Source organism: Chanodichthys erythropterus, chromosome 17, assembly GCF_024489055.1.
Source record: "Chanodichthys erythropterus isolate Z2021 chromosome 17, ASM2448905v1, whole genome shotgun sequence".
In the NCBI taxonomy this organism is placed as follows: domain Eukaryota; kingdom Metazoa; phylum Chordata; class Actinopteri; order Cypriniformes; family Xenocyprididae; genus Chanodichthys; species Chanodichthys erythropterus.
In genome coordinates this window covers 11,416,758-11,438,380 of record NC_090237.1, presented here as the reverse complement: position 1 = coordinate 11,438,380, position 21,623 = coordinate 11,416,758, and the positions used below count along the sequence as shown (strand labels likewise).

At 37.2% G+C, this 21,623-nt stretch overlaps 1 long non-coding RNA gene and 1 pseudogene across 1 annotated transcript; both read right to left on the bottom strand.

Moving 5' to 3' along the window:
• Positions 1 to 3,564: 3,564 nt before the first annotated feature.
• On the bottom strand, positions 3,565 to 5,661 carry LOC137004585 (uncharacterized). Its single transcript, XR_010892147.1, has 3 exons — positions 5,455 to 5,661; positions 3,851 to 4,039; positions 3,565 to 3,721 (listed from the first exon to the last, which is right to left on the bottom strand). It is a non-coding gene; the product is annotated as an uncharacterized lncRNA (long non-coding RNA).
• An 8,133-nt stretch (positions 5,662 to 13,794) lies between these two features.
• LOC137004146 (calcium-activated chloride channel regulator 1-like) lies at positions 13,795 to 18,574 on the bottom strand (annotated as a pseudogene).
• Positions 18,575 to 21,623: the final 3,049 nt, after the last annotated feature.

Below are 21,623 nucleotides of genomic sequence, written 5' to 3'. Positions count from 1 at the left end.
AAACAAGAGATTTGGGGGGCTCTTATTTTGGAATGCCACATCAGAATGTCCTGAAACGGTGCAGTTGACACTGTGAGAACGTGTCCTCTCCAGCTGAGGTGAAATTGGTCTGTGGAAACTAGGATTTTATTTTTTATGAATTTCTGAAAATTTGAGCAAAACAGCAGAAACATGAGTTTTGGGGGGCTCTTATTTTGGAATGCAACATCAGAATGTCTTGAAACGGTGCAGTTTACACTATGAGAATGTGTCCTCTCCAGCTGAGGTGAAATTAGTCTGTGGAAACTAGGATTTATTTTTTATGAATTTCTGAAAATATGAGCAAAACAGCAGAAACATGAGTTTTGGGGGGCTCTTATTTTGGAATGCAACATCAGAATGTCTTGAAACGGTGCAGTTGACACTGTGAGAAGGTGTCCTCTCCAGCTGAGTTGAAATTGGTCTGTGGAAACTAGGATTTTATTTTTTATGAATTTCTGAAAATATGAGCAAAACAGCAGAAACATGAGTTTTTTTTGGGGGGGGGGGGGGGCTCTTATTTTGGAATGCAACATCAGAATGTCTTGAAACGTTGTAGTTGACACTGTGAGAAGGTGTCCTCTCCAGCTGAGTTGAAATTGGTCTGTGGAAACTAGGATTTTATTTTTTATGAATTTCTGAAAATATGAGCAAAACAGCAGAAACATGAGTTTTGGGGGGCTCTTATTTTGGAATGCAACATCAGAATATCTTGAAACGGTGCAGTTGACACTGTGAGAATGTGTCCTCTCCAGCTGAGGTGAAATTGGTCTGTGGAAACTAGGATTTTATTTTTTATGAATTTCTGAAAATATGAGCAAAACTGCAGAAACATGAGATTTGGGGGGCTCTTATTTTGGAATGCCACATCAGAATGTCCTGAAACGGTGCAGTTGACACTGTGAGAATGTGTCCTCTCCAGCTGAGGTGAAATTAGTCTGTGGAAACTAGGATTTTATTTTTTATGAATTTCTGAAAATATGAGCAAAACAGCAGAAACATGAGATTTGGGGGGCTCTTATTTTGGAATGCAACATCAGAATGTCTTGAAACGGTGCAGTTGACACTGTGAGAAGGTGTCCTCTCCAGCTGAGGTGAAATTGGTCTGTGGAAACTAGGATTTTATTTTTTATGAATTTCTGAAAATATGAGCAAAACTGCAGAAACAAGAGATTTGGGGGGCTCTTATTTTGGAATGCCACATCAGAATGTCCTGAAACGGTGCAGTTGACACTGTGAGAACGTGTCCTCTCCAGCTGAGGTGAAATTGGTCTGTGGAAACTAGGATTTTATTTTTTATGAATTTCTGAAAATTTGAGCAAAACAGCAGAAACATGAGTTTTGGGGGGCTCTTATTTTGGAATGCAACATCAGAATGTCTTGAAACGTTGTAGTTGACACTGTGAGAAGGTGTCCTCTCCAGCTGAGTTGAAATTGGTCTGTGGAAACTAGGATTTTATTTTTTATGAATTTCTGAAAATATGAGCAAAACAGCAGAAACATGAGTTTTGGGGGGCTCTTATTTTGGAATGCAACATCAGAATGTCTTGAAACGGTGCAGTTGACACTGTGAGAATGTGTCCTCTCCAGCTGAGGTGAAATTGGTCTGTGGAAACTAGGATTTTATTTTTTATGAATTTCTGAAAATATGAGCAAAACTGTAGAAACATGAGATTTGGGGGGCTCTTATTTTGGAATGCCACATCAGAATGTCCTGAAACGGTGCAGTTGACACTGTGAGAATGTGTCCTCTCCAGCTGAGGTGAAATTAGTCTGTGGAAACTAGGATTTTATTTTTTATGAATTTCTGAAAATATGAGCAAAACAGCAGAAACATGAGATTTGGGGGGCTCTTATTTTGGAATGCAACATCAGAATGTCTTGAAACGGTGCAGTTGACACTGTGAGAAGGTGTCCTCTCCAGCTGAGGTGAAATTGGTCTGTGGAAACTAGGATTTTATTTTTTATGAATTTCTGAAAATATGAGCAAAACTGCAGAAACAAGAGATTTGGGAGGCTCTTATTTTGGAATGCCACATCAGAATGTCCTGAAACGGTGCAGTTGACACTGTGAGAACGTGTCCTCTCCAGCTGAGGTGAAATTGGTCTGTGGAAACTAGGATTTTATTTTTTATGAATTTCTGAAAATTTGAGCAAAACAGCAGAAACATGAGTTTTGGGGGGCTCTTATTTTGGAATGCAACATCAGAATGTCTTGAAACGGTGCAGTTGACACTGTGAGAAGGTGTCCTCTCCAGCTGAGTTGAAATTGGTCTGTGGAAACTAGGATTTTATTTTTTATGAATTTCTGAAAATATGAGCAAAACAGCAGAAACATGAGTTTTGGGGGGGGGGGGGCTCTTATTTTGGAATGCCACATCAGAATGTCCTGAAACGGTGTAGTTGACACTGTGAGAAGGTGTCCTCTCCAGCTGAGTTGAAATTGGTCTGTGGAAACTAGGATTTTATTTTTATGAATTTCTGAAAATATGAGCAAAACTGCAGAAACATGAGTTTTGGGGGGCTCTTATTTTGGAATGCCACATCAGAATGTCCTGAAACGGTGCAGTTGATACTGTGAGAATGTGTCCTCTCCAGCTGAGTTGAAATTGGTCTGTGGAAACTAGGATTTTATTTTTTATGAATTTCTGAAAATATGAGCAAAACTGCAGAAACATGAGTTTTGGGGGGGTTCTTATTTTGGAATCCAACATCAGAATATCCTGCTGAAACGGTGCCTTTAACACTGTGAGAATGTGTCCTCTCCACACGAGGTAAAATAGTTCTGTGAAATGTATTCATTTTCACAATGTATTCATGGACAAAACAGCGTATGAGTGTTGGAGGGCTTTAATTTTGGAATTCAGCAGCATACAATGTCAGGCTTTGAGGTTTACTATCATTTTCAGGTGAAATTGAGCTGTGAAATATTTTTTTTTAGTTATTTTTATTGACTGACTGACTGACTGATTAAATGAATGAATGTGAAATCACGTTCAGATCGGTTCAGTCAGTCTTACCGTAATACCAAGTGTATGCGCGGACCGCGAAATATATGGGCGGCTAGATTGACCGCTCATTTCTGGGTGGCGGCTGGCTTGACCGCAGTCTCAATGTGAAGTAGAAGTTATCGTTGGCGAGGTGGAAAAGAGGAGAAAAATGTTGTTTGGAGGGCACAGTGTGGGCATTACTAATGCCAAAAAGGCACTTGAGTGGCAAACGGTGGCAGACGCCGTAAATGCTGTAGCCTCACAACCTCGGACCGTGGCCGAAATAAAAAAGAAATGGTCGGACATCAAAGTCGAGGCAAAAAAACGTCTAGCGCTCCATCGCCAGAGTGTGTCTGCCACGGGTGGGGGAAAGGGGACACCGGAGCTGACCCCTCTTGATGAGAGACTGGCGGCAATTATTGGGGAATCCCTATTAAGTGGAGTGGTGACTGAGGCGGAGGGGGACACTGACGCGCCAGATGCACCGGGTGACACAGGTAAGAGAAATAAGTAAAATGAATGCAGTCAAGTCACATGTATGCAGGCTACACAATTACAGTTTATTAATATAGAACAATTTTATTTCAGTTGCTGGGTGTTCCAGCAGGGCCAGTGGTTACGATGCTGCAGCTGAGCAGCCGTCTGGACCCAGCGTCTCCACGGCACGCGGCTCTCAACCCTCCAGCAGTGGACGTGTCCTCACCGATGCAGTCCTTGAAATGCAGAGGGAAGTCATTAGTTCAATCAGAGAGGTGGCCAAGGAGTTGGGCGAAATCAAGACTGCCCTGACTGAAATAAACTGCACGATGAGGGAATTCTTGAATAAATAATATTTTCCACACCTTTTGTTGTTCTTTACAAGCGACGCATCACTTCCAAACGCTGGCGCACAGCAGCAGCATTTGGCTCAAATGCGTGGGGATGGGGTTCAGGGTCAGGGCCAACCAGTGCCGGCCCTAGCGTCTTTGGCGCCCTAGGCAAGATTTTTTTTTGCCGCCCCCTCATTTTGCAATTTATCCAAAGGGGCGAATCTAGAAAATTATTTATAGGGTGGCATGAGGTCTATGAGGGGTGGCAACACCAAAGCAAGCGCTCATGCATAGTTTTTGGAGATTTATAGCCTTACATACACAATTGTGTTCACAAACATTGCATTACCAGAAAGTATCTGTTTAAAATTAATAAATAAAATTTCAATATCCATCATGGCACCAAGTAAATACAATATATGAAAAACTTCTAAATGAATCTGAGCTTGTATCACTAAAGGAGATGAGCAGTTTTATGAATATTACACAGGCTACTTCAATGGTATAAATCACATTTTAGTGCAAGTTAAAGAGCAACAAAACAATTTTTGAGTTTCTGTTATTAGCAGAGGTGGGAATGTCTGTGTGTTCACCCAAAACACCCTATCAACCTCTAGCAACACCCCAGCAACTGCATAGCAAGAGCCTAGCAACCACCCAGAATCTCCTAGCAACCACCTAGCAACACTTTAGCAATCACCCAGAACATCTATATTCTGGACTAACTGACCAAAGTTTTTACATTTTTTAAACATGACTTGAAGTTGGGTTTATGACAAGCCAACATAAATTTGTCCTTCAAACTTTTCAGTCTCTATTGTTTTTCTTGATTGCTAATGCACAATTCATGAAACAATTCAACATTTTCTCACAACTAAACACAATATCAAAACTATACACCAACCTGCACAAACCTCAAATGTCCAGGTCAAAATAAAATGTTCTAGTCAAAAATTTATTCTTGTCTGACAAAATCAAACTTTGGCATCAGATGACATACAAAACTTAACAAATACACAGACTACTGCATTGCCCAGTGAACACTAATGAGATCAATTCATATAACACTGTAACAAAAATACCTCTTTTTCATTTTACTATTATAAATTGATCTTGCAGTAGATGAAAAGCATGAGAAAAATAAGTATGAACTTGGTATGCACCACAATACAGTATACTGTCAATTGCAGTAAAAGTAAATTCAGCATCCTCTGCACATTTGGCTAAATTTCATTACAGTACAGTACAGTACTATAGCAGTGTATTGGTCTTCTGACACAAGACTATATCCCTAGGCAATCATTTCTCAGTGCTGCAAAAAATACAGTATATAACAAATGGTTACAAAGAAAGTTGACAATCACAACATTAAGGGTGTACAACGTGAAATTTCCCTCATCTAAAGTAGCCTACATGGTACTGTTTTAAGTTTAAAACCCCTGTAAATTATTCTTTCAGCTCTCTCAGATTTTGACTGGTGTGTCATCAGTTTTTCTCCCTAATGTTGTCATTGTTAAACTTTTGAGAAATGTGTCTTTGTTTTGATAAATTAACGAATGGTTTGGGAAACTGGACCACCTGAATCACTTATAATGTGTTAGCAATCGAGAAAAGCTAAAATACATATAGATTCTTACCTCTGCTATTATTTTCTGTGATCGGGATCTCCGTATTGATTTCATGTTATTGGTTCGTCGGATGGCAAAAAAAAACTTTATCCATGATGACAGTGGAGCGGGCGGTCGCTGAATCAGCTCGCCAAAAAATTACGAAAATTAATCTCAGACATATTCGGATGGGACTACATTTCTCACAGGACTTCTGATTTAGCCGGGAAGCAGTAATTTTCCGACTCACGTACAAGTATGGGAAAAAATCTTGACTGAACTTGGCTGCGCTGTGTTTTTGACTCTCAAAGAACCGGTTCATAAGAGTCATTTGTTAATGAAGCACACTGGGCGCGCTGCGTGTGCGTGAAACCATCATGCACAGTTTACTGAAAGACGTGTTTTCTTGCCATCACTTTGCATTACGCAATTTTTTTAGTCATCATATTGAAGCGCCGCTCCTGAAAAGCAGTACTTGAAACATTGCTTACATATTTTATTCTGTGATAATTTTGGGGTGGCAAAGCTTTTTCTTAGGGCAGATGCCATCCCGGTAGAACCCCCCCCTGTCCACGCATCCGGCCTCTTTGGCGCCCCCTAGCGAGATTGCGCCCTTAGCATTTGCCTATACTGCCTATATAACGGGCCGGCTCTGGCCACCATCGTGGTGGTCAGGGTTTGTTTTAGTTGGGCTCTTGACCTTTTTGTGTTTTAAAATAATTGTTTTTGTGCAATTGACTCTTTGCAAAGACCAGCTAAAGTCAGTTGTAGTTCCTGTGTTTCTCTTTTCTTCAGTGATTTTGTTTGTTAACAGCAGGTGTTCATCATTAATGATCAGTCATTAATTAACTCTGCTTCAGTGTTATTTTAACACTATTTAGAGAGGGACTAAGGGTGCTTTCACATTAGCAGTTTTGGTGCGCACCCGGGTTCGATTGACGTCAGAGTTCGGTACGTTTGGATGATGTGAACACGGTCTTGTGAACTCGGGTGCGCACCCGCGAACCGTACCCGAGTCCACTTAAAAAGGGTGGTCTGGGGTGCGGTTCAAGTGAACTCCGGTACGGTTCGCTTCTGATATGAATGCAAACATACCAAATTGCGGAAGTGAGCCGCTATTAATGTCGTATAATTTGATAAAAATGTGTTTTTGTGTGTGTGTTTCACTCACTTTCCCGACGAGCGTGACGGACATGCTGCCAACAGAGAGCTGTAGCGTAGCTTTTCTCATTTCTGCTCGCCTTCAACATTCTACATTCGCGGCAGATAGACGCAAGAGCCGTTATGAACAAAACCAACGGTTCAAAAACAAAAATATAAAAGTGAGGAGAGCAACGTTATGCATTTTGCCGCCTTCTCCTGTGCCATCGTTACTAAGCAACGTAGTAAACAGCTGCTGATTTGATGACGCAAACGAACCGCGGTTCGGACCCAAATAATATAATGTGAACACAGTCCAGTGGGCGCAGGGGGAGGGGGGAGCAATCGAACTCGGGTTCGGTCCAGGCAATCGAACCAAGTGTGAAAGCACCCTAAATGTACTCTGAGCAGAGTTGATTTAACTCTGGATTTTGCTGTGTAGGAGACTAGCCTATTTATGCTATAGCAGGTGTCCTCAAATCTGGACCACGAGATCCACATTCCTGCATAGATTAGCTCCAACCCTGACAGTTAATGATGTAATTAAAAGATTAATTAAGAGATGATTAAGCTTTAATGATGAACATCTGCTCTTAACAAGCGAATCACTGAAGAAAAGAGAAACACAACCGTGACAAATGCGTTCACAACCATGCAACTATGTTATTGTATGTTAACTATGTTAAAGTAATACATCCTTTCCATTCAACTTTTGGCCCTCAACAATAGAATAAAAACAAACAAATAAAAAAATAGTTTAGCTTCTTTACTTTAGCTGTTTCAAAGTGTCACGATTTCAAAACACTGCTTCAGGAAGCTTCGGAGCACAATGAATCTGTGTATCAAATCATGATTCGGACCGCCAAAACTGCTGAAATCACATGACTTTGGCGCTCCGAACAATAGATTCGACACGCTGATTCATAACGCTCCAAAATATGATCCTAGTGAAAACATACAAAAACACAACATTAGGGACTGTTAGCCCAAGTCACACCCCTGCTGTTATGGACTGATGATTCAAATCTGATGGTGCTTTTTAAATAAACTTATTGGCCTCAAGCATTGTGTCAACTTCTCAGGAATCAAAGTAGTATTCACTAGATAACTGTATACTCTCCATGAACTATTAGATCCAGAGAGAGAAAAAGGGCTCAAAAAATCACTCTGGATCCGTCACATCCAAGCATCCTTTTCTTTGAACTTTTGCAGTCTGGCCAGCGCTATACAGAGCACTGAGCACCAGAACAGACAGGCACAAGAAAAGTTTATTCCCCCAGGAAATCATGAGCAGTTAAATATTCTCCCCACTGTGCAACAACTATGCAATAACAGTTACAATACAATACCCTCTTCTTATTCCATTCCTTTCCTTGTTAATTCTAGTTAATACAAATTTGTTTATAGTGTGTATCTTATTCACATATAGATTTATTTTATTTCGGTATGTGTACTGTTGTTGTCTCTGTGTACTGGAAGCAGAGGTGGAAATTCCAGGGGTCAGAAAGTAAAAGTCCTGCCATATTTTTACCCACTGAAGCATTAATGAGATAAATAAGTGATTAATTGAGTGATGATTGAGCATTATTGAAGACACCTGATGATAACAAGCAGAATCACCAAAGGAGAAAATCACAATTTTTAAGTTACCATCATCGAGGTCAGGGTTTGTTTTAGTTGAGCTCTTGACCCTTGACTTTTAAATATTAGATTTTGTTTGGGCAGTTTCAACTGCATTAAAACCAAGCAGACAAGCAAAGTTAATAGATGATCAGGTGTTGTTCGTTATGTTTTTACATAAACATTTTTTGATCTGAAGCACTGAACTCATTTAGAGCTCAATCTCTGAGTTAGATTTACATTATTGACTACAGCAGAACTGTGATTCTACAGCACAAGATCAGCTTTTACAATACATTTTTTTTTTAAGAGTTCTGATTTAAAAAAAAAAAAAATCCAAGCTCCTTTAAACACACAGACATCAAGAATCAGCCTGTGAATCTCAACAGTGGCCATCATAAAGCATGTTGCAGTGCATTCTGGGAGCCACCAATCAAAATTCATCCATGGCTCCCATCATGCATTGCTGCATGAATAAATTATGAGCTTAATTGTCTTAGTAATTTCCTTTTTTCTCACTATTAAAATGTTGCTGTTTTTCTGTGACTTTTTAGTAGCTTGTTTTCTAAAGTTCAGAGTTGATCTGTTGATCAGAATATGTTGCTTGTCACCGTTGTTGAGATTCATATACTGATACTTGATGTTTGTGTGTGCCTATAATAATAATAATAAATAATAATAATAATAATAATAATAATTTCTTTTTTTTTTTTGTGATAATGACAACTTTTTTTTAAACAAAATTCTGTATTGTATAAGCTGATCTTCTGCAGAATCACAGTGCTGCTGTAATCAATAATGTAAAACTAACTCAGAGATTGGGCTCTAAATGAGCTCAGTGATTCAGATCAAATAATGATTTTGAGAAAACATAACCGACACCTGATCATCTTTTAACTTTGCTTGTCTGGTTGGTTTTAATGCAGTTAAAACTGCCCAAACAAAATCTAATACTAAAAATAGAGTTGTGACGTTCGCAAACGAATCGATTCTTTTGAACGGCTCATAAACAAGAACGATGGGAGCCGAGTCGCGGCTGGAGGGGAGCCGTTCTTTCTGTCGTTCTTTTTTCCTATGCGTGTTTCACACAGATGCACACAAATGAGCTCCTCCGCGAGACAGAACAGTTATAGGGGAGGGGCGCACCCAGCGCAGGCCAACCCTTTATAGCGTGATGATATTAGTTATTAGTTGTGCACGCATCCTTCACGTGAGTACTCCAGTGGAAAAAAACCCTGCGTTCCTCTGTCATTGGCTAGGAGCGGAGCCATGACGTGTGCACGCTGCCGTCACATGCTTACTCCAGTTAAAAAAAAAAAAAAAAAAAACAATTTGCAAAGTTTACAGTAGTAATAGTATGTAGTATGTAGACATTTCCATTTTATTTATTCTAATTTTATCTACTTTAAATATTTTTTGTTTTCTATCAAAATGTTCTTGTGTGATAACAATGTTCTTGTGTAGAAGTGTTTGTAGTAAAAGCTGTTTTGCACAGAAATTCATTGCAGTCGGCTTTGTTTTTGATGTTTATTTGTGAGTAGGTATTGTATGAATAACATAAGTCAACGTAGCTTTACACACACACACACACACACTTTGTACTAAAGGTAAATCCAAAATAGCGATGTCACTGTCTAAGCAGAGGGATTTGTGCAACCCTATGGAATATAGTCCACACATGACAAATGAGGTAATAATCAATATTTCAGAATAATTCAAACTCAGATATTGGTGTGTGATATATGAGTTTTAATTATTTGACTACAAATCTCACCTCATCATTCCTCCCAGTGATTATTTCCAGAATAAACTAAGATGCCCCCAAGCTGGCTTCTTAAAACTGACTAAATATTTAAAAAGAGCCAAAGGAAAGAAACGGATCACGAAGATCCAAATCCCCTCAAAGAGCCATAAATCCCATCACTAACTAAAAAGGCAAGGGTCAAGAGCTCAACTAAAACAAACCCTGACCTCGATGATGGTAACTTAAAAATAGTGATTTTCTCCTTTGGTGATTCTGCTTGTTATCATCAGGTGTCTTCAAAAATGGTCAATCATCACTCAATTAATCACTTATTTATCTCATTAATGCTTCAGTGGGTGGAATAAAAATATGGCAGGACTTTTACTTTCTGACCCCTGGAATCTCCACCTCTGACTGGAAGCTTGTTCTGTCACCAAAAAATTTCTTGTGTGTCTTTCTTTCTTTCTTTCTTTATAAAGCACTTTCACACAACTGCTAGTTGATCCAAAGTGCTGTACAATACAGGTAGAATAAAATGAATAAGAAACAACAAATGTAAATGATAAATGTAATAAAAACTGCTTTATTGTGATACAGTGTTTCAAGGTACACAATAAAGTATCACATTCTTTTTTTTCTTGCCATTCAGTAATACATTTTCACGATCACCAGCTGAAGTGCCCTTGAGAGCCAGCAGGGTGCACTGCATCACAGACTTTTGCCATTCCATCAAAGACTACATTCCCCATAATTCATTGCCCAGTCTCATCATCACTGCATTTCTGAGAGCTGTCTTCCCTCTCTAGAAAATCTCTAGGATCGCCCTCAAAAGTCTCCATTTTTCACAAAAAATCTCCAATATGAAAATTAAGTAGGTACAAACAGGTCTGCATATGTGTATATTTAAAAAAAAAAAAAAAAAAAAAAAAAAGGGACACCCATTCATGACAAGGACAGCTCAACAATAGATGAAGTAGCTTATGTAAACTTAAACAAATATTGTTTTATATTAGGCTTAATTTAGTGTGCACTAATTTGTCATTCTGTAAATAATTAACATAAATTATGACAGACTAGGATTATTTTGTGTATGTATATGATCTGTCTATTGTCTTAATAATTATCTGTCTGCTAAACTGCCATAAACATTATATTAACATATATTCCAAATAAAAATCAATAGAATATAGATAGCCCACCATATCGGCTTCAGGCAAGGTCTGGAGTAACAGTAATTGATCAATGTTACTCTGGGTATTTTGTCCTTCAGCAGCACCATTGTCAGCATTGTTGAGAATTCATACGCTGATTCTTGATGTCTATGTGTAAGTAAATCTTGCAGGAGGTTTGAAGTGTTTAGTGAGCAATGTGTTATTCAAATTTTCTGATTGAAACGGTTTTGTTGATGTATTTCTAGAAGAGACCCAGTACTAAATTAATCACATTTTGCTTATAAAAAGCTCAGTCATTAGATAAGTGAATTAATCTGATCATCATATAAGCAATCGAGTCTCTTCAGAGAATTTGGACTAAACCACTCGATTCATATATGGATTAGTTTTATGATCTCTTTATGAACTTTTTGAAGCGACAAAGTGGTAGATGCATGGACATTAAAATATCTTCATTTGTTTTGAGGATGAACGAAAGTCTTGCGGGTTTGGAATGACATGAGGGTGAGTAAATGGTAACAGAATTTTTTGGGTGCTTAAAGGATTAGTTCACTTTCAAATTAAAATTTCCTGATAATTTACTCACCCCCATGTCATCCAAGATGTTCATGTCTTTCTTTCTTCAGTCGAAAAGAAATTAAGGTTTTTGATGAAAACATTACAGAATTATTCTCCTTATAGTGGACTTCAATGGCCTCCAAACGGTTGAAGGTCAAAATTACAGTTTACAGTGATCCCAGACGAGAAATAAGGGTCTTATCTAGAGAAACCATCGCTCATTTTCTAAAAAAAAATTAATTTTATATGTTTTAATCATAAATGCTCATCTTGAACTAGCTCTACAAAAACTACAAAATTTTCATATACAATATGCTAGTGCAAGTATATAACAGTTAGTTTAAACTTTAACCTGAGGAGGGCAGTAATACACTTAGCAGCGTCTACAATGCCGGAATTCTAATAGAGAAGAAGAGAGCTAGTTCAAGATGAACATTTATGGTTAAAATGTATAAAATTTTTAAATCTTTTTTTAGAAAGTGAGCAATGGTTTCTGTAGATGACCCTTATTCCACGTCTAGGATCGTGTAGAATGTTTTGAAGCTGCAATGAAACTGTAATTTTGACCTTCAACCAATTGGGCTCCATTGAAGTCCACTATATGGAGAAAAATCCTGGAATGTTTTCATAAAAAAACCTTAAAGTCGTCATGAAATCAAAATTGACCCTATTTACTTTGTTAGTGCATATTACTAGTCTTGTGGTGAACAATTAATCCGTGCAAGTTATTACACAGAAAAAAATGGTTTAATCTTTAATCAAAATCTGAAAAGTTACTTCCGGTCTGGAATGGCGTCCCTTCTCTGATGACGTCAGTTTGACGGCTTGGGTTGAAAACACTTAAAACACTCCCCTCAAACCGTAGTCTGCTATGAGCGAGAGATGGAGAGGAGGAGCGCTAAAGTAAAACCTTCCCTTTATTCAATATTCCGTTTCACTTGGAAATACATCACAACACTGGAGAAAAGTTGTTTGCAACTTCACAGGGACTTTAATTTCTTTTCGACTGAAGAAAGAAAGACATGAACATCTTGAATGACAAGGTTGTTAGTAAATTATCAGGAAATTTTAATTTGAAAGTGAACTAATCCTTTAACGCCTCGATTGTAGTCTTGAGTTTCTTCCAGGAACATTCACGTCATGATATTCTTCATATAAATAATTTCTGTCCAAGGCTTATGCAAAAAAAAAAAAAGGGGGTGATGCCTGGTTGAGTTTCTTGAGTTTACCTTTTCATACATTTTGGCCACTCATTTACATGACAAAAACATTTTGGGGGCCTGAAAATGCAAACTTTTGAAAACAGGTTTCAAAGTGGAAGTTTTTGAAAATTATTCCGTTGTCGTCTCCATGTAAACTACAAATACGTAAATCTGTGAAAACAGTGACAGCATGCACATTTTTATTATATGTTTAGCCTATGGGCTTAAACGTTTGGTGCTCTGTGAAAAAAATGTGTGTATGTGTGCAGAAGTGTAGTCTTTCTTTACAAACTGACATTACCAACTAGAGGCCAGATATGTGTTTTTAGTCATTTTCACAGAATTATACAAAGAAAAAACATTTCCATTTTGAATACATAATTGTCATGTAAACGTACCCTTAGTAGTAGTGTCTTGAAACTCACGGTTATGTTAAGGGGAGTGACATTTCCAAAAAAACACTCAAAGTGGTTGACCAATTACAACACACCACCAATCAGAGAACATTGAGCTTTTCAGAAGGAGAGGCTTCACAGAGACAGGAACTAAAAGCATTACTGACAGACTGGGAAGAAAGGTGCTGCAACAATATAAAATAATATGAAAAATAAAGTGTTTTTTTGAGCATTCAAGCATGACAACCTAGTTGAGCCCAAAAACAAATTCAATACTTTGAAAAATGGCATAATAGGTCCCCATTTAAAATTCAAAGACTGACTTAACTAAAAATGTGCTTTAAATCATCATAATAAAAGTTTAATACATGCCTTACTGTACAAAAATATTTTTATTCTTTTGTATTTAAAGTCGCTCACATTACAGAGGAAGATACATCGATTGAGAATCTATTATAAATGTGACTTCTAAATGAGATAGCAATACATGTACTTGAAAAAATATTCAGAAAGTAAGAAATTCTGTTTGATAAAAATGGTTATTTTAAGTAATGTTCTAAAGTTGTTGGATTCCAAATTGTTAATTCCCAATTGCTGCTTAAATCAAAGTTTTTTCTGCGTCTCACTGACCATGTGATTACAGCAACAACAAAGCATATGACCATAGTTACAACACACAATGAAATTACTAGAACTGTCAAATTCAAGCCTGGGTTTGATATTGCAGAGGGGGTTGGATCAGGGAGGATCTTTGAAGCTTGAGCGATGTTAGAGGTTTCAGATTTCGCATTTTGTTCATCCTCAGACTGAACTGCAAAGAAGAGTGTGGTGCCATTTTGGATTGTGAAACTGAGATTGAATGAATGCTGTTCAACTGATCCAGCCTCCAGCGGTGAGACGGTAGATGTGTTGACTACATGAGCATTGCTGAAGTTTTCTCGAAGCATTTGAAGGTCATAGCTCCACCTGATCTCATAGGATTTAGCTTAAAGCAAAAGAAACATGCCATGCAAGACAATTAAATTTAAATTATTTCATGATCTAAATTTGAAACTACTCTTATGTTGTCAGTGAAGATGAAAAACTTTGTATTTTAAATTTTGGTATAGTAACTGTATGCTTTACCTGTCCCTTGGTCAAGGTCTTCACCAGGAGCCGTCCAGCTGAGAAGCACAGAGTCCTCCTGGATCTCAGCACTCAGATCTGTGATTCTGTTAGGAGGGAAATTTGGTGGGGTTGAGCCTGTAAAAGCCACCTCAAAACTCTCTCCGGTGGCTGTCCTGGTAAATCTTCCAACCTCGAGTGATTCCTCAGAAACTGGAGGCTTTGGAGGGTTCAGCTCTACTACACCTGAAATTAGAAGAACCGCATTAGTACATTTAAAGTTGAGGAATTTAATTAATTAATGAAGTATTTATATGTTTTGCATTTATATGTTTATATGTTTTTGCATTTCCTGTACTACTGTACACCCATATCAGGGGGTTTCTCCTCAAACACCACCAGTGAGCAGCATCCACTTGGACAAATGTTTGAACAGTTTGCTTTAATAGTCTCAATCTCACGATTTACCGTTTACCACATATCCAGGTACGTATGGGGCACCACCCCTTTTTTGGATAGCAGATCTGGCTTGTCCATCTAGATTCTTCACTCTTACTTTCAAGCTGCTTCTCCCTTTTTTCACCTGTGTGAAATATCTGGAATAGACGCCATCATCTTTCAAAGCATCAGCTCCTGTAAAACAATACTCGATTAATTTGAGCACTTTTGGCCTTATAGTGTAAATCTGAGTTGAGTGCACACTTGAAACAAAAATTATGCGTAATTTACCTGCTCCATTGTCCAGGAGTCGTAATTGTTGTGCAGATCCAGATTCGGACTCCAGCGTAGCCCACACTTCAGTCTTTATTACAGACATGTAATTCTGACTGACCTCAGCAAACACTATCAAGGGTTTAGTGCCGTCACTGAACTGCTGGTTCATGTGGGCTTTGACAACGATAGGAGGAACATCAGCTCACGCCGGTTGACTCGTTGCTGTTACAGTCAGAGACTGACTTATTGTAGTTTGGATACTGTACTTCCAGTCCCCAGGCTAGCAAACACACAATAGTATTATTAGATTAATAATTAATGAATTTTAATGTTTTAGGAAAGCTAATGAAATCTCGTGCTGGTTGTCACCTGTGCAGTTCCTGGAACTTTTATAGTGACTGTTTTTGCTGATTCATAGTGAAGCATCTGTACTTGTTTGTAGGTTGAGCCACTTGGTGACTGTATGGAAATGTCAGGTAAACTTTTTTCATAGGTTATTGTAAAGCTGGTTTTGTTACCAATGGTCTGATCCACTAATATTGTCCCATTGAACCAGTCTGATGTTTTTTTTCCCGCACTGTCTATCTAAAGTGGTGATAAAAATGAATTATCAGAATATTTATAATAATCTTAAAGTGTTTTACCATGAGCAATGAGCGATCACTTGTCAAACCTGAACTGGGTCTTTTGTTTGATCTCCTGTTGGTATTGTGAGTGAAGAAAATCCATGCAATAGCTGATTAGAGAGAATGTCGTCACTGGCTGTGATAAATTTCCCCCCTAATTCCAACATAAAACATATGAGAAATATGCACTGGATAATAAACAGACATTCATAATATGAATATTATGATTTACTATATTTTTGCATTTTTCACAAATACATACCAAAACATCAAACAATATATAACAAAAATCACCATGGGGTCAGTTGGTTAAAAGTTACTAATGTGGCTCAGATCATTTGTTATTCTTCTAGCATCATATGTTTGTAGATTTGCCAATTGCTTTGAAATTTTGTTAGTTCCCAAAATTTTTCATGTCAAGATCCACCTATAGATGAAGGCCTACTATAATAAATTTAGAGTAATAAATAAATAAATACTATAATAATAATAATATTATAGTAATAATAATAAATAAATAAATAAATACTATAATAAATTTAAATTTAATTAACCCCAAAAAAAAAAAAATAATAATTTACATGGAACTTGGAACTCTCTTTTTTTTTATTTTGACTTTTTCTGGAACATTGTACATCATTATGTGATGATGGTACTTACCAGTTTTCTCAGCCATTTCCCTCAGTGCTTTATCTGCTTTATCACCCAAAGCTATTGTGTGTATAATGGCGTCACTTTCAATTGCAGCTGGGACACAACTATTAATATTGTCTGATGCTTCACCATCTGTCAGAAAAATGATTTCATCCCCCATCACATCCCCATTGTCCTTTTCGAGTACCTTTAAGTTTTGAAGACAAATACAGAACATTGGTATAAAACAAACTGTAGGCTATATACTTAACACATCATAAACATGATCAATATTGCACCTGTAAGCCAAGATTGAGGCCTTTACAAACGTATGTTCCTCCATCTGCTACTTTTGGCAACAATTTGATGAGTTTCTCTCGTGTGGATTCACTGTCAATAGTAGTCAAGGGGCTCAGAGTTTTAGCATTAGAACTAAAGGTTACAATTCCAACACTGGCTTGATCCTCAATGATGGTCTGAAGGAAATGTGTGGCAGCCTGCTGCTGTCGGAGGATTCTGGAGCCCTAGAAAAGGGGTGCATTAAAAAAAAAAATGCATGTAATATCAGGTTTATACTCATTTAAAATGATTAAGATCATATCAGAGCATTGAAGTTAATAATAATTGGAAGCATCTTTGTTTTCAAGTAAAGTTAATGTTATGGCATACGGTCATGCTTCCTGAGACATCAAGGACGAGACAAACAACCCGATGTTTTCGCTGTACAACTTTGAAAGTTGGCGCTGGTGGAGAGGACAGCAGTGGTTTCAGAGAACGAAGTGCGTCTTTATCAACAGAATCCTCAAATATCACAGTCCGTGTTGCTTTGCCACATTTTTTGTTTTGCAGGTTTGGGGCTTCATAATTGTGCTCGTTTTCATGACAAAATGTGCTCACCTGAAACCAAATATTTCAAATAATTTCTTAATTCGTCAAATGGTCAAAGATAAAATTTGCATGTGTGGGAACATGTAAAATCTGTACTTACAGAATCCAGGCTTGGTAAGAACATTATAAAGCTGTCTGTGTTTTGATATTTGTTAGGAAAAAACTTGCACCCTTTAGTTGGTAGTAAAGTTTGTGGATCAATCTGGCACGGTTGATGTGATTCATCATAAAACTGACCTTCAATGTTTTTGCTACAACTAAAGATAAGCAGGAAATCAATGGTTGATATAATTTTCAGTGACATTTTAAAAATATTCTGTTTTATTAAGTTTTATGACCTTGTAGCTTCAATACGGCCATTAGAGTAGTAGAATGGTTTTGTTTCACTGTATTCATCATACACGCCCCATCTCAGATGAGCCCATTCATGAACCAAGACATTTCCTGCAAACAAACAAACATTCTTGTTAATAAAACAAACAGATTAGTGCATTAACCTGGATAGATGTTGAAGGATAACAAATGACATTCACCTCTTGACCCATAAGTCTTAATGAGTGTGTCGTCTCGGAGGAAGTTTGGGGTGAAATGAATGAACTGAGCCTCAGCTCCACATTCACCATATCGAAGAGTGTAGGGTTCATCACCATATGCTGGATTAGCATTATCAATTCTTATGTTTGCCTGATTTCACATTGAAATTGTCAGCAGTATGTCAATGAAATGAGTAAACATTAATATTTGACACGTAAGATAAAATGGCATAATTCTCTGTACCTTTTCATAGGACTCTGTTCTTGCTTTGGTATATTCCGTACTATTCCAGTGGGGTGGAATGAGTATCGTAGCTTCTTTGAAATAAACCTTTTTATCCAATGCTTGATGAAGATGAATCGACCCTTTAGTGACCATGTCCTGTCAGAATGAAAAATTAGAAAAACTCAAAATACAGTATTTCTAAAAAAGTAATTATACTTTAATTTGTTCATTCACAAATACTGTTAATGAAACTTGATTAGGGTGATTTGAGGATGATTGGAACAATTTTTGCAATTGAGACAAAAAAGTGTCCCAATCAACTGAATTCCCCCCCATGTTTCTTTCTATGATTTTCTTTACAAACTGCAACAAAATATTATCTTTCACAAAAGCCACTTAATTCATATTTTGTTAAATAGACAAAAAAACATATATTCACCTTGATTTTATCAATGAGCGTGTTATCCTGTGGTACTCTTGAACTGATTGCAATGGTAACATCAACATAACCATTTCCATCTAGTTTGATTCCAGTGGAGGACGACAGCAACATCCATAATAAGACCAACACTGTTTTTGAGTCCATAGCTGTAGAGTTCTGATGAACAGCAACTCCTCAAACCCCCTTTTAAACAATTTCACAAGTGACCCCAAGGAGTCTGATAAGAGGGTGTGTGGTTCAATGTCAAGCAGGGGTGTGACTACATTCTGGCCCAATTAAAACATAAGATGTATATGTACTTAATATATTAAATTTGCACATGGATTGTACATTTGAAAAATGTTTGCTAACAATTATTTTACTTTGTGTGACTATACTGTGTCAGTGCACTGATATGGGCTCAAAATAGTGCATACAACTAAAAATGCACTGTTGCAACACTGTTGCCAGTGATTTACTATTGATTGTACAGTTATTTACAGTAATTTACAGTATGTTACTGTAAAGATGCACTAAACTAAAATTTGTTACCTCATTTCATTTGCAGAAACCAACTGCCTCAAATTGTCAGACTGCCATTTAAAATTACAAACTATTTTTTAATTATATGCTAATCATATGAGCACATTATTACTATAAACTTATTTCTTTGGAGTTCAATAAAAAACATAAAATAAATAAAGAGACTTTCACTGCATCAACAACTACACAGTCACCATCTGTTAAATAAAACAACATGCAACATATCATCATTGTTTCTTGATCTTCTCCTGAACTTAATCACAGGCTCTACTCTTGAGCACAATGGTGAACCACAAAACTCAATTTTACAGTAAACTACTGGCAATAGTGTTGCCAGTGTATAACTGTTTTTTAACTTACATTTGTCACTGTTAAAATATAATTTGTGGGTGTGTCTTTTTATCTTACACCTTTAACCCTTTCAACCCCACAGAAACATCCTCGTGTGTCCACACTATAGTAAAAGTAGAGTAAAAGTAAAATTGACGCTGCGTTATAGTGAGATAATTAAGTTAATATTTAAGTGATGATTGAGCATTAATGATGAACACCTGCTGTTAACAAGCAGAACTACTGAAAAAATGTTTGGTTTAATGTCACCATTGAGGAGAACAGCACTACCTTTAGTTGAGCTCTTTACCCATGACTTTTTTTTCTTTTGTTTTTTTCTCTGACAGCTTAAAATATTTTGTCACATTTATTATGGCAGAAACAAATATAGAGAAAAAAGTCACTGAGTGCTAAATAGTTCTGCGTTGGTGAAAACATAACCGTCACATCACTCTTTTGATACACTAAATTCATACTGTGTTTTATCCATTGTTACATTATTAACTAACATTTTACATTATCACCACTGCAAAACTACAGCAAAAGCTCCAACAACAATCAGTTAAAATTAGTTTATTTTTACACACCATGGATAAAAAACAGCTGCAGCATTATTTAGACACACACAGATCAAAAATCAACACATCAATCTCAACAATGGTGGCAATAAAGCTGCATAATTTATTCACGCTGCAGTGCATGCTGGGAGTTTTGTACTATGCTGGCATCCAGCATGCATTGCAACATTAAACTTTTGGATGTCACCATTGTTGAGATTCACAATGAGATTGTTGATGTCTCTGCTGCCATTTTATGCATGTTGTATTTACTTCTAAACAACTGATTAGTGAAACATTGCTGGTTCTTACTCTGTTGAATATAGTATAAAGCACAGAGATCAGTGAACTAAACAAGATGACTACAAAATCATTATAAGAGCCAATGAACCTGATCAACTTCATATTGGTTTTTTTCTTTTTCTCTTATTTTTTTATAAACACTCAGTTATTAGTGATGGGAAGTTCGGTTCTTTTCCGCGAACTGGTTCTTTCGGACGGTTCAATTCAATAAACCGGTTGAAAAAAACGGTTCAACGGTTCTTTTACGTTCCGACGTAATTACGTCATTACGCGGGCCGGGATGAAAAAACTTAACACATTCAAATATATAAAGTCAGTAATCATAACATCAGTCAACTAAAACATCATAATCTGAAGCGTTTCTTACAATTTAGTTTTGCATGTAAAGCATCCAAACACATGACATATACTGGCAGTGATGTGCAAACAAAGTTTTACAGTTATAAATAAATTAGTCTTCATCAGAGCAGAAACCCTGATCCGCTTACATTACGATTTATTTGTAATTAAATAAACTTACGTTTCGCCAGATTGGCCCCTCATTCGAGTCCTCTTATAGCATCAGTTGTCCTAGTTAACCGGTGCTGTGATGTTACTGTTTGGTAGCTTCAGATCAGTCACACGCTGAATCACGCATGCGCAGTATCATCAGCTCATCGGTTCTCAAATCGGACACGTCCGAAAGAAGCGGTTCTTCGGTTGTGTACTGATGATCCGAAAACCGTTGCAACCGGTTCTACTCGAGAATGAGATTGAGATTCGAGAACCGCAAGAGCGATTCAAAAGGAGTCGCTTGTTTGCTCTTGCTGTAGTTATCTTTATATCACCTTGTTTAGAAATTAAATAAACTGATGGATTATTTATGAAACAAATAAATGTTTCAATCTTTAAAAAAAATAACTTGAAAGCACAACTGCACAACTTTCACTATATTGCTTTTTAAATAACATTAATATAGAAAAATAAATTTGTTGAACTATTTCTGAACATTAGTTTGATCTGTGTACAAAATATTATGTTCATGTTGGCATGTAGTTTATTATGTACAGTATTATGAACAGTATTATATGCTATTAATCTGCTATGGTGTATTTGGAATTAAGTCACAAACATATTTTCAGTATGTTTTATATTATCACACTGTCTGATGTTCAACAAAACTTGACTAACGTGCTTTTCGTTATCTTGAAAAGTTAAACGCATGCGCAGTATCATCAGCTCACCGGTTCTCAAATCGGACATGTCCGAAAGAAGCGGTTCTCGGTTGTGTACTGATGATCCGAAAACCGTTGCAACCGGTTCTTGACTCTGCTGCTCGTGCTCATCATCATCAGTTCTCTCTTCACAGCAGGTTAAGTCACTGTACTGTCGGATTAACTGAATAACTCCAGGATGTTGGTTTATTTCGAGAGGTAGTGTCAGGCACGTCAAAAAGTGAGTAAATTTAGTAATTTGAAGATTCGTGTTTGTTAACTGGAGATGCAAACTGT